The sequence below is a fragment of the Rhopilema esculentum genome, chromosome 20 (assembly GCF_057945365.1).
Source record: "Rhopilema esculentum isolate cy_ngs chromosome 20, ASM5794536v1, whole genome shotgun sequence".
NCBI lineage: Eukaryota > Metazoa > Cnidaria > Scyphozoa > Rhizostomeae > Rhizostomatidae > Rhopilema > Rhopilema esculentum.
In genome coordinates, this window is record NC_142834.1 from 9,076,029 (window position 1) to 9,089,782 (window position 13,754).

Sequence of the window (13,754 nt, forward strand, 5' to 3'; positions counted from 1 at the left end):
CAAATTTTCCCTGGGTTGTTTTTTCCCCATTTACTGCCTTAATTATCCTAATAATTCATGTTGCTTCCATTTATTGTTTGTTTGTTTTATTTTGCCTTTCTTTCTGTTGATGGATGTTCACTTTTTTCACAGGGTAAACTGCTGGTCGTCTGGAAACAAAAATCTGCTGGTTGGAAAAGTCACCTCGAAAACATTCAAAGGTAGAAATATTCATTTATATTTTTTATCATATATATATATGTGTTGTCTGCATATTAACATACTTTTTCTATTGGGTACATCATTTCATTGAGAAAAATTTCCAAAGAACAATATAACGACTTCACTAGGCCTAATGCTATCCTAGAACCTTACTGAAATTCTTCTATTAACATTAGATTGGTCGAAAAAACTTTTTCAAACGAGATCTACACTAACTGATAAGTTATAGGGCATTCCTTGATTGCTTTTCTCTAGCTTCGCTTTTTGGTGAGAAATATTTTGCTAATCTAGCCACAAGAAATGTTTTCTGGACGGGTCAGTTCTCAAATATTTTCTATTCAACTTTTAAGAATAAAACAAAATTTTCTACTTTTGAATACGATTTCTCATAAAACAGAGTTTTGAATATGCTTCTTTGATTATTTTGTTAAATAGATGACGCTTTCGTTTAATCTTCCCGCCAAAATTCAATAATGATTTTTTACTTTCTTTGCGCAAATGAACTTTGGCCAATAATTTTGCTCGACCGTTCGAATTATTTTTGGAGGAGAGTGTATATTCTTCTATCATGTTCGAAATATAAATGCCATGTGATATGTCGAGACCTGATAACTGGGTATCACAAAACTAAATATTCATTTTGATAGCATTATCATTTATAACATTATTTCTAATCTACAAAATGTCAATAAGAGGTTAGTGAAATTTCAAAAATGGACATGAAAAAAATTACGCAGGTGATAAATGATAAAAAAATTCAACTTTGGATTAATTACATACACTGAATGTAAACATAAAATCGTCAGTTTGAATTGATCACAGCTATAAACTTTACGCAATGGAATCTGATTGGCTTTGATTGTTATTGACAAATTTTTATTCAGTGTTAAGAAATTGTTTTTTCTTTTGCTCGTCAAGTTATAATATGAATAAGTTTTTTTCGCAAACTTTTCTGAGTTTTTAAAAAGGTTCATTTTTCACCAAAAACGAATCAGAATGGTCTACTCATTTTTTTACTAATAAAGAATTATAATTCCAAAAATTGCACAATTTTTGTGGCATTTGAAGTGGGTTCTAAAAATGGATTCACGAAGTTTTTGGATCCTTGGTATCATAAAAAACCGTCTTTCTTTTCGAAGACTTTTTCATTCTAGATTTTTATCAAATAAATTCATTTGAGTTGACTTTTTATTGAACTCAGGTTTTTGGTTTTTCAATGTATGTTTCGACACTCTGAGCACAATTTGACTGAGATTTATGTAACCGTTAAAGATACTTTTTATATTGGGTACTAAGACTTGTGGATTTTTAGGGACATACACTTTTTTATTCTATTACTTTTTTTAATCTCTATTAATATCTATTCTTATGTTAATACAATACTGTGACCTTTATTATTTTGTTTGTAATCGTCAGCTTAATACAATTTCATTACACTGAATAAGATATTAATTTAAGTTTTATTTTTCTGAGTCTTAAGATTTGTATATAGTTGACTAATGCACCAGAAGATGATCTTCAAATGAGCTTAAATAGCTGATTGATGGCCTCTCAATTTACTGCTGATTGTTTATATTTATCCCTATATACTGCCCTAACTTTTGTATTTCTTCATGTTTCTTTGATTTTATTGTTTATGTTTCATTATGCCTCTACTTTTTTGTTGATGGATATTCACTTTATTTGCAGGGCAAATTCTGGCTGTCCAGAAACAATAAGCTGCTGTTTGTGAAAGTCACCAGCTAAACTTGCAAAGGTACAGATATATATAGATATATTATCTTTTTAGATGTACATTTTTCTCCCAAAGGTATTCGAACAGAAGCCAATGTTGTGTCAGTACAGGGTCAAGTAAATATAACGAAAGAAAAGTAATTGAATAATATTTAAAGAATGACAATAGAAATCAAGTCAGAATTTCAGCCAATCATTGAACAGGTCATCATGTGCGCAATATGTTCAAAATTAAAGTCCATTCATCATTTTATTGTATTCGCAAAACGAATTAACAGCACAGAGTCAGCAAGGAATTGAACAATACAATTTTTCAATGAAATTGCTAGGAACACCTTTCCAGATATCAAATGTTTTTTTAAATTAACTGTCGCTGCGTTTTCGAGGAAACGGATTCGATTCATTTTCCATAGAAAGCCAAAAAATCAATAGTATTTTCAATCACAATCAGGTCTTTGAGAAAAACATCCAAAGAACAATATAACGACTTCATTTGGCCTAATGCTATCCTAGAACCTTACTGAAATTCTTCCATTGACATTAGATTGGTCGAAAAAACTTTTTCAAACGAGATCTACACTAACTGATAAGTTATAGGGCATTCCTTGATTGCTTTTCTCTAGCTTCGCTTTTTGGTGAGAAATATTTTGCTAACTTAGCCACAAGAAATGTTTTCTCGACGGGTCAGTTCTCAATTATCTTCTATTCAACTTTTAAGAATAAAACAAAATTTTTCTACTTTTGAATACGATTTCTCATAAAACAGAGTTTTGAATATGCTTCTTTGATTATTTTGTTAAATAGATGACGCTTTCGTTTTATCTTCCCGCAAAAATTTAATAACGATTTTTCACTTTCTTGGCAAAAATGAATTTTAGGCCAATAACAATCGACCGTTCGAATTGTTTTTGGAGAAAAGTGTATTTTCTTTTATCATGTTCTAAATATAAATGCCAACTTTGGATTAATTGCATACACTGAATGTAAACACAAAATCGTCAGTTTGAATTGATCACAGCTATAAACTTTGTGCAATGGAATCCGATTGGCTTTAATTGTTATTGACAAATTTTTATTCAGTGTTAAGTAAATTTTTTTCTTTGCTCATCAAGTTATAATATGAATAAGTTTTTTCGCAAACTTTTCTAATTTTTTAAAAAGGTTCATTTTTCATCAGCGAATCAGAATGGTCTACCCATTTTCTTACTAATAAAGAGTAATAATTCCAAAGATTGCATAATTTTTGTGGCATTTGAAGTGGGTTCTAGAAATGGATTCACGAAGAAATCTTTGGCATCATAAAGAAATCTTTGGCAGTCCTTTTTTTCTAAGTCTTTTTCATTATAGATTTTTATCAAAAATTTAATTTGAGTTCACTTTTTATTGAATTCAGGCTTTTAGGGCACTCAAACTTTAACAAGTTATGAATATCTGATGAATTAGTTTTAGCTCTCATTTAGTTAATGTATATTTCGACACTCTGAGCACAATTTGACTGAGATTTATATAAGCGTTTAAAGTTTTAAAAGAAAAACTATTACGCAAAAATGTTTTTTCATACCACGTCGTTTAGGAAGTGAGAAGTAGGCAAAGAGTGAAGTCGTTTATCCTTTTCCAACCTTTCCAAAATTTAAGTATTAAAACGTTTCTTAAGATCAGATTGCAAGACTTTACTCTCTATTCCAATTTTTTAAAATATTACGGTTGGCAACTGCAAAATCTTCTGTTTTTATAATCGTTTAATTGCAGATGAACTTTGGAAAAAATTGCGCTAAAGAGTCAACAACGATTCTACGTCAAATCTTATCTAAATTCCTAAAATTTCCCTATTTTTATGGACCATTTCATCACATTTCAGAATCACATTTATTGTTTTTATTGAGTTCAGCACATGCGAAATTTGTTAACCTTGAGAAATAGCTGTTAATTTTTTATCATTCTTGGTTAGTGGCAATGTTACTCTGCTATTTTCGAATGCTGAACTTCTGTTTTCTTTTTAATTTAGATGTTGGCGAAAAGAGAGCAAATGCGAGGAAGAAGCAACCCAATCAATCAAACGAAGATGATGCCAAATGTTTTCTGCATAATTTCATTAAGACTTAACAGCCAAAAGGCTAAAGTCATTTAGAAACTAGGTTAGAAAATTATTTGATTGTTGAATATAAACTTTTTTCTGTTGGTATGTCTCTCGTTATTTCTTTATTTGTCTCTTTGACTTGGGCTGATATTCGTGAGCGGAAAGGTTTTAAATGCAGTTCAAAATTCTAAATAAAAAGTAATGTATATATAAACATAATATAAAGAATAAATAGATTGATAATGATCACTTTGCGTGTGTTGTCCGCTTCAAAATTTGAAATGCTGCATTTATGCGTGCCAAAGTCTCACCCACATCACTTTCCACTTTCAGAAATTCATCATCATGAACCGTGGTCCACATGTAGAAAAGCAAAAGAATCGTTAACCCGACGGAAACCTTCCAAATTGCTAGCCAGTTTCAAAAACATGCCCAGAAAAGGCTTTAAGGTGCGTAAGTATGCCTTTTTTTCTTCCTTTCTAAATTGGATTTCCTGCTTTTTTTCAGAGGGGGGCAGGTAAGTATGCGGCGGCGCGGGATGCCCCACTAACTTGAACTGAGTCTCGACTCAGTTCAGGTTAGTAGGAAACTGTTTTCCCGGCCTAACCGGCGTAAAACAGTTTCCTCTTCAATCATGTGCAATTGCTTACAGCCTCGGCTGCAATTGCTAGCCTAGCCACCCAGCTCCCCGGTCCTGGCCCCCCCCATCCCCCGGTCCGCAGGGGGGATGGGGTGGGGCCAGGGCCGGGGAGCTGGGTCGGCCGGCCGGCGGCTGTGGCCGCGGCCGTGAGCGGTCGCACACGTGCGACGGGGGTAGGGTGGGGGCAGGGGGGTGGGGGCGGGGCGGGGGCGGGGGTAGGGGTTTCTTCTTTTTCATTCGTTGCTTGTTTAATCTTTCTTTCTTTTTGTTTTTGTAGGCTCTGATGAAACAACAAGATTGACAGGGAACTGAGGAGGTCCTCTTATTTTTTTAGGTCTCTGAAGTCTTTGAAGAAGCAGAAAGACGTTTTGGTCCACTCTGCAGTTTTGCAAAGAACAAGAAGCAGCAAAAGACGTCAAATTGAGATCCAGCTACCAGCAAAAGACGAGAAAGTTGTCGTGCTAGAAAGTTGTCGTGCTTTGGAAACTAGTTGCAAAAAAGAACAAGAAAAGGCATTTGTCCAGGTGCCCCAGAACAGATAAAAGCGGGACATTTCCTTTAGTGTAAATTACTATATGTATTTTTAGTACATGTTTCTGGTTCTTCTGGATAATTATTGCAGCATTTCAAGCACAAACAATTCTTGTAGTGTAGTTTGTTTTAATGTTTGGCCTTTTTCTAATGGCCAGTTTTTTTGCTAGAAAACCACATGTTTATCTGGGAAAAACGATAGAGCAGCATTTCGAGCACATGAGACAACGACACATTAGAACTTTAGAACTTTTTCCAATTTTCTTCTAGAGACTTTGCAGCGATTCTTGTAGAGTAAATTATTTTGATATTTGTCATTACGTAAAACTTGTTTCTTAAATCACATGTCTCCCAAGACTTCTTCAGGAGAGTAACTGTTAGAACTTATAGGCTTGTAGGCTTTTTGGAAATCGCTGTTTATCTTGTAGGCCATGTTTATCTTGTAGGCCATGTTTATCTTGTAGGCCTTGTTTTTCTGAGTCTTATTTTTTGCGTCTCTCTCTCGTATACTTAAACAAAAACACAACATTCCAATAACAACAATACACAGCATGACACTCTAACAATACTACCCATTACATAATACTCCTCTAACATAGCAATACTCTAACAATAATACCCATTACATAATACTCCTCTAACATAGCAATACTCTAACAATAATACCCATTACATAATACTCCTCTAACATAGCAATACTCTAAAAATAATACCCATTACATAATACTTCTCTAACATAGCAATACTCTAAAAATAATACCCATTACATAATACTCCTCTAACATAGCAATACTCTAACAATAATACCCATTACATAATACTCCTCTAACATAGCAATACTCTAACAATAATACCCATTACATAATACTCCTCTAACATAGCAATACTCTAACAATAATACCCATTACATAATACTCCTCTAACATAGCAATACTCTAAAAATAATACCCATTACATAATACTCCTATAACATAGCAATACTCTAACAATAATACCCATTACATAATACTCCTCTAACATAGCAATACTCTAACAATAATACCCATTACATAATACTCCTCTAACATAGCAATACTCTAACAATAATACCCATTACATAATACTCCTCTAACATAGCAATACTCTAACAATAATACCCATTACATAATACTCCTCTAACATAGCAATACTCTAACAATAATACCCATTACATAATACTCCTCTAACATAGCAATACTCTAACAATAATACCCATTACATAATACTCCTCTAACATAGCAATACTCTAACAATAATACCCATTACATAATACTCCTCTAACATAGCAATACTCTAACAATAATACCCATTACATAATACTCCTCTAACATAGCAATACTCTAACAATAATACCCATTACATAATACTCCTCTAACATAGCAATACTCTAAAAATAATACCCATTACATAATACTCCTCTAACATAGCAATACTCTAACAATAATCCTCCCCCCATGAGACGCTGGTCCTCTTCCAATGAGATGCTGGTCCTCCTCCCATGGGACGATTCTCCTCCTCCCATGAGACGCTAGTCCCCCTCCCTTGGGACGATACTCCTCCTCCCATGGGACGATACTCCTCCTCCTCCCATGGGACGATACTCCTCCTCCCTTGGGACGATACTCCTCCTCCCATGGGACGATACTCCTCCTCCCATGGGACGATACTCCTCCTCCCTTGGGACGATACTCCTCCTCCCATGGGACGATACTCCTCCTCCCATGGGACGATACTCCTCCTCCCATGGGACGATACTCCTCCTCCCATGGGACGATACTCCTCCTCCCTTGGGACGATACTCCTCCTCCCATGGGACGATACTCCTCCTCCCTTGGGACGATACTCCTCCTCCCATGGGACGATACTCATCCTCCCATGGGACGATACTCCTCCTCCCATGGGACGATACTCCTCCTCCCATGGGACGATACTCCTCCTCCCATGGGACGATACTCCTCCTCCCATGGGACGATACTCCTCCTATGGGAATATTCTCCTCCTCCTCCCTTGAATTTTTTATTTTATGAAAAAAAATTTTATTTTAGGAGGATTTTTTTTATTCTAGGAGGATTTTTTTTTATTCTAGGAGGATTTTTTTTATTCTAGGAGGATTTTTTTTTATTCTAGGAGGATTTTTTTTTATTCTAGGAGGATTTTTTTTATTCTAGGAGGATTTTTTTTATTCTAGGAGGATTTTTTTTATTCTAGGAGGATTTTTTTTTATTCTAGGAGGATTTTTCTTTATTCTAGGAGGATTTTTTTTTATTCTAGGAGGATTTTTTTTATTCTAGGAGGATTTTTTTTTATTCTAGGAGGATTTTTTTTATTCTAGGAGGATTTTTTTTTATTCTAGGAGGATTTTTTTTATTCTAGGAGGATTTTTTTTTATTCTAGGAGGATTTTTTTTATTCTAGGAGGATTTTTTTTATTCTAGGAGGATTTTTTTTTATTCTAGGAGGATTTTTTTTTATTCTAGGAGGATTTTTTTTTATTCTAGGAGGATTTTTTTTTATTCTAGGAGGATTTTTTTTATTCTAGGAGGATTTTTTTTTATTCTAGGAGGATTTTTTTTATTCTAGGAGGATATTTTATCTTTGGAGGATTCTTTTATTATCCATGGGACGATAGCCCTCCTCCCATGGGACGATAGTCCTCTTCCTTTTTTTATATTGAGTTTAATTGAGAAAGAAACTCAAAATTTTACGTTTTCTAGGAATGTTCTTCTTTTCTTTAAAGGGAGATTTGTTGCTATCAAAAAGGGGATTTGTCGTGTTGTTGTTTGTTATTTTAAACTAAAATGTTGTTTTTTGTTTTGATGTTTTTTTGCTTTTGATGTTGTTTTAGACTCAGTCTTGTATTGCCTAAGTCTTGGTCTGTCTAAGTCTCGTGTTAGCCTTGTGTTGTTCAAGTCTCGTGTTAGTCTGCGTTTGCCTAAGTCTTGGTCTGTCTAAGTCTTGGTCTGTCTAAGTCTTGTGTTGTCTAAGTCAGGTGTTAGTCTCGTGTGGCCTAAGTCTTGGTCTGTCTAAGTATTGTGTTGTCTAAGTCTCTTGTTAGTCTTGTGTGGCTGTTGCCTTGGTCTGTCTAAGTCTTGTGTTGTCTCGTGTGGCCTAAGTCTTGGTCTGTCTATGTATTGTGTCGTCTCTTGTCTCTTGTAACAAAGTCTCTTGTTAGTCTTGTATTGCCAAAGTCTCCTATTAGTCTGCTGTTGCCTAAGTCTTGTTCTGTCTAAGTATTGTGTTGTCTAAGTCACGTGTTGTGTTAGTCTTGTGTGGGGTAAGTCTCATGTTAGCCTAACTAACTCATGTTGGTCTGTCTAAGTATTGTGTTGTCTAAGTCACGTGTTAGTCTGTTAGTACGAGAGGGAGACACAAAAAAACAATGTACTTTGCGTGTTGAGTCAAAACAATTTATTGACAACAGCAATAAAATATATAATTGGGCTCAGTGAACAACTCTTTAGAAGAACCTGATATAATCTAAGTATTATTATGACGTGTCCCTATCTTAGTGAGATATTATATGAGATATCCAACTTTACGCAAATCACATATGCCTGAAATGCTGTTCGTGGTTCTTGTTCCTGCTCTGGATGAAGTGGTCTGGCTGGTCTGGATGTAGTGGTCTGGAAAATCGCTTAGTGGTCTTGATGTAGTGGTGTTTCGCTTTTGCTGCTCCTTTTTCTTTGCAAAACGGCAGTGGTCTGGAAAATCGCTTAGTGGTCTTGATGTAGTGGTGTTTCGCTTTTGCTGCTCCTTTTTCTTTGCAAAACGGCAGCTGAACCAAAGTGTCTTTCTGCTTCTTCAAATTTCTGCTCTTTCTTTCAAATCTAAAAAAATAAAAGGACCCCCTCAGTTCCATGTCAATCTTGTTGTCATCATTGTCACCATGTCAATCATCATCACAATCTGAAAAATACTAAAAGAAAGAAACAACAAACAACAAGCAAAAAATGAAAAGAAAGAAAAAAGCGTGGCTGCGCAGCGACCGCTGACCTTTTGGGCTAGCAGCCGCTGCGCAAAATTTGGCCCCACCCTCCCCCCGTCGCACGTGGGCCGCCACTCACAGCCACAGCTGCCGTCTCGCCTCCGAGCTCCCCGGCCCTGGCCCCGCCCCATCCCCCCTGCGGACCGGGGGATGGGGTGGGGCCAGGACCGGGGAGCTGGGAGGCTAGGCTCGCACTTGCGGCCGACTGTTGTAGTTGCACACGATTGAAGAGGAAACTGTTTTACTCCGGTTGAATCACGCCGTGTGACCCAAGCCGGGAAAACAGTTTCCTACTAACCCGAACCAACCAGTTCAGGTTAGTGGGGTTTCCCGAAATGGCGCTGCGACGCATACTTACCTGCCCCCCTCTGAAAAAAAGCAGGAAATCCAATTTAGAAAGGAAGAAAAAAAAGGCATACTTACGCACCTTAAAGCCTTTTCTGGGCATGTTTTTGAAACTGGCTAGCGATTTGAAAGGTTTCCGTCGGGTAAACGATTCTTTTGCTTTTCTACATGTGGACCACGGTTCATGATGATGAATTTCTGAAAGTGGAAAGTGATGTGGATGAGACTTTGGTACGCATAAATGCAGCATTTCAAATTTTGAAAGGCATTTCATAAAAATGCCTATATGCAGCGGACAGCACGTGTATAGTAGCGAGCGCAAGTGATCATTATCAATCTATTTAACTTTTATATTTTATTTAGATATATATTACTTTTTATTTAGAATCTTGAACTGCATTTAAAACCTATTTCGAAATACCGCTCACGAAGATCAGCCCAAGTAAAAGAGACAAATACAGAAAAAAGACTTTAAATTCAACAATCAAATAATTTTCTAACCTAGTTTCTAAATGACTACAGCCTTTTGGCTGTTAAGTCTTAAGTGAAATTATGCAGAAAACATTTGGCATCATCTTCGTTTGATTGACTGGGTTGCTTCTTCCTCGCATTTGCTCTTCTTTTCGCCAACATCTAAATTATAACACAGAAAATCAGCCATCGAGAAGAGGAATGTAAGACTGGATTGAAATTAAAGAAATTAGTTTTCAAAGGAACAAAAGTTCGTACATTAAATAAAACAATAATTGTGAATCTACAATTTAACTTTTTGTGTTAAGATAGACAAAACGGTGGAATTTAGAAACGTTGCAACTATATTCTACACTTGAATGTTTATACTATATTCTATATTTTACACTTGGAAATTGTAAAGTTCCACGGACTTTGAAATTTTTCCTGTTTTACGTACGCAACACAATGAATGGTCACCTAGAGGCTTGTCTTCTGATTCGTTATATTGGCAAAAGTTAAGCGATATATCTGAACCTCGTAAGAAAAGTTTGCAAAAAAGGAGCTTTTTCATAAAATAATTTGATAAAAGAAGAAAAAGGCAATTTTCTTAACAGGTCTTATCCAATGAGATTTCATTTCATAAAATTTCAGACTGTTTCCTTTCATTCATTTTTATAATTTGCAAAGCAAGTGATCTGCACAATTCTACTGTCCATTTACCAATAAAGAGTTAAATTTGAAAATATTTTTCAAAAGGGTTTCAATAGTCCGGGGGTAGTATTAGGCCTAATGACGTCATTATCTTGTTCTTCTTTAGCATTCTTTCAATGTTGTATATTAAATTACCACCCTTGAAAAATATTTTAAATAGTGCCAGATTTAAAAGACAAATTAATCAGCCTTAATTTTTCGATAAGATAATGCTCCATGTCATATGACTATAATAGTTCTAAGTGATCTTTTTGCTGCAAATAGGACCATAACTCTTCTAGGACCTTCTCAAAGATTTGAAAGTAATTGAAAATCCTATGGCTTCTTTGGTTTTCTTGAAAAATTTAAACCATACTCCGAAATTGCAGCTACAATTAATTTCTATCGAATATTTGTACTGTTCAATTCCTTGTTGCCTCTTTGTTGTCTCTTGAATCACGGAACATTGACAGTTGAGTTATAATGAAATGATGGAGGGACTTGAATTTAAAAATTCAGGAAATCATGCTCTGTTTTATGACTGGCTGAAATTCTGACCTGTTTCCTATTTTCATTCTTTAAAAATAATTTATCACTTTTTCTTTTGCATTAATTACTTGACCCTGTACTGACACAACATTGGCTTCTGTTCAAATACTTTTGGAGAAAAGCGGTTATCTAAAAAGATAAAATAAATATCTGTACCTTTGTATGTTTTGCTGGTGACTTTCACAAACAACAGTTGATTGTTTCTAGACAAGCAGCATATTATTCTGTAAATAAAGTAAACATTCATCAACGAAAAGGAAAGGCCAGATGTAACATAAAGAAAAACATCAGAAATAACATTGGAGTATCATGAAAATTGAGAAAATTAGGGCAATGGTTACGAACAAATGAGAAACAATTTAAATGTTATAATTATAATGGTCTTTCGTTTAATTCCATTTTGTGGTATCCAGTAATTAAATCTCAACATATCACATCGCATTTGTATCTAAAGTATGATATAGAATATACACTTCCCTCAAAAAAGTATTCGAATGGTCTAGCAAAATTATTCGCCTAATATTCATTTGCGTCAAGAAAGTGAGAAATTGTTATTGAATTTTTATCAGATAAAAAAATTGTTATTATATTGAATGAAACGAAAACATCAGCTATTTAACAAAACAAACAAACACATTTTAAATTATGTTCTATGGAAACTTACTGGGGAAATCTTTTTCAAAAATGGAAAAAATTGCAATGGTAAAAAATTCTTTTTGTAATGGTTAAAACATGGACGAAGCAGTGCAAATCGCCACAAAGTTTTTGAACTAGATAGGTCATTCATTTTTATAATTTGCAAAGCAAGTGATCTGCACAATTCTACTGCCCATTTACCAATAAAGGGTTAAATTTGAAAATATTTTTCAAAAAGGGTTTCAATAGTCAGGGGGTAGTATTAGGCCTAATGACGTCATTATCTTGTTCTTCTTTAGCATTCTTTCAATGTCGTATATTAAATTACCACCCTTTAAAAAAATATTTTAAATAGTGCCAGATTTAAAAGACAAATTAATCAGCCTTAATTTTTCGACAAGATAATGCTCCATGTCATATGACTATAATAGTTCTAAGTGATATTTTTGCTGCAAATAGGACCATAACTCTTCTAGGACCTTCTCAAAGATTTGAAAGTAATTGAAAATCCTATGGCTTCTTTGGTTTTCTTGAAAAATTTAAACCATATTCCGAAATTGCAGCTACAATTAATTTCTATCGAATATTTGTACTGTTCAATTCCTTGTTGCCTCTTTGTTGTCTCTTGAATCACGGAACATTGACAGTTGAGTTATAATGAAATGATGGAGGGACTTGAATTTAAAAATTCAGGAAATCATGCTCTGTTTTATGACTGGCTGAAATTCTGACCTGTTTCCTATTTTCATTCTTTAAAAATAATTTATCACTTTTTCTTTTGCATTAATTACTTGACCCTGTACTGACACAACATTGGCTTCTGTTCAAATACTTTTGGAGAAAAGCGGTTATCTATAAAGATAAAATGAATATCTGTACCTTTGTATGTTTTGCTGGTGACTTTCACAAACAACAGTTGATTGTTTCTAGACAAGCAGCATATTATTCTGTAAATAAAGTAAACATTCATCAACGAAAAGGAAAGGCCAGATGTAACATAAAGAAAAACATCAGAAATAACATTGGAGTATCATGAAAATTGAGAAAATTAGGGCAATGGTTACGAACAAATGAGAAACAATTTAAATGTTATAATTATAATGGTCTTTCGTTTAATTCCATTTTGTGGTATCCAGTAATTAAATCTCAACATATCACATCGCATTTGTATCTAAAGTATGATATAGAATATACACTTCCCTCAAAAAAGTATTCGAATGGTCTAGCAAAATTATTCGCCTAATATTCATTTGCGTCAAGAAAGTGAAAAATTGTTATTGAATTTTTATCAGATAAAAAAATTGTTATTATATTGAATGAAACGAAAACATCAGCTATTTAACAAAACAAACAAACACATTTTAAATTATGTTCTATGGAAACTTACTGGGGAAATCTTTTTCAAAAATGGAAAAAATTGCAATGGTAAAAAATTCTTTTTGTAATGGTTAAAACATGGACGAAGCAGTGCAAATCGCCACAAAGTTTTTGAACTAGATAGGTCATTCATTTTTATAATTTGCAAAGCAAGTGATCTGCACAATTCTACTGCCCATTTACCAATAAAGGGTTAAATTTGAAAATATTTTTCAAAAAGGGTTTCAATAGTCAGGGGGTAGTATTAGGCCTAATGACGTCATTATCTTGTTCTTCTTTAGCATTCTTTCAATGTCGTATATTAAATTACCACCCTTTAAAAAAATATTTTAAATAGTGCCAGATTTAAAAGACAAATTAATCAGCCTTAATTTTTCGACAAGATAATGCTCCATGTCATATGACTATAATAGTTCTAAGTGATATTTTTGCTGCAAATAGGACCATAACTCTTCTAGGACCTTCTCAAAGATTTGAAAGTAATTGAAAATCCTATGGCTTCTTTGGTTTTCTTGAAAA

At 34.3% G+C, this 13,754-nt stretch overlaps 2 protein-coding genes across 11 annotated transcripts in view; one reads left to right on the plus strand and one right to left on the minus strand.

The window, feature by feature from the left end:
- Nucleotides 1-5,654, plus strand: part of LOC135687039 (uncharacterized) — a 34,368-nt gene extending 28,714 nt beyond the window's left edge. For all 6 annotated transcript variants that reach the window (XM_089114667.1, XM_089114665.1, XM_089114670.1 and 3 more), the window contains 5 exons: nucleotides 133-200; nucleotides 1,891-1,957; nucleotides 3,941-4,070; nucleotides 4,346-4,461; nucleotides 4,987-5,654. The gene's annotated coding sequence lies outside the window, so the exon portion shown is untranslated. The remainder of the gene's footprint in view (nucleotides 1-132; nucleotides 201-1,890; nucleotides 1,958-3,940; nucleotides 4,071-4,345; nucleotides 4,462-4,986) is intronic.
- A 2,931-nt stretch (nucleotides 5,655-8,585) lies between these two features.
- The window catches only part of LOC135687571 (NBAS subunit of NRZ tethering complex-like), a 53,134-nt gene continuing 47,965 nt past the window's right edge, over nucleotides 8,586-13,754 (minus strand). For 2 of the 5 annotated variants that reach the window (XM_089114341.1, XM_089114340.1), the window contains 5 exons: nucleotides 12,738-12,805; nucleotides 11,379-11,446; nucleotides 10,032-10,163; nucleotides 9,613-9,728; nucleotides 8,586-9,027 (listed from right to left, as the gene is read on the minus strand). The gene's annotated coding sequence lies outside the window, so the exon portion shown is untranslated. The remainder of the gene's footprint in view (nucleotides 9,028-9,612; nucleotides 9,729-10,031; nucleotides 10,164-11,378; nucleotides 11,447-12,737; nucleotides 12,806-13,754) is intronic. The other 3 variants (XM_089114342.1, XM_089114339.1, XM_065204164.2) reach the window with 3 other exon arrangements.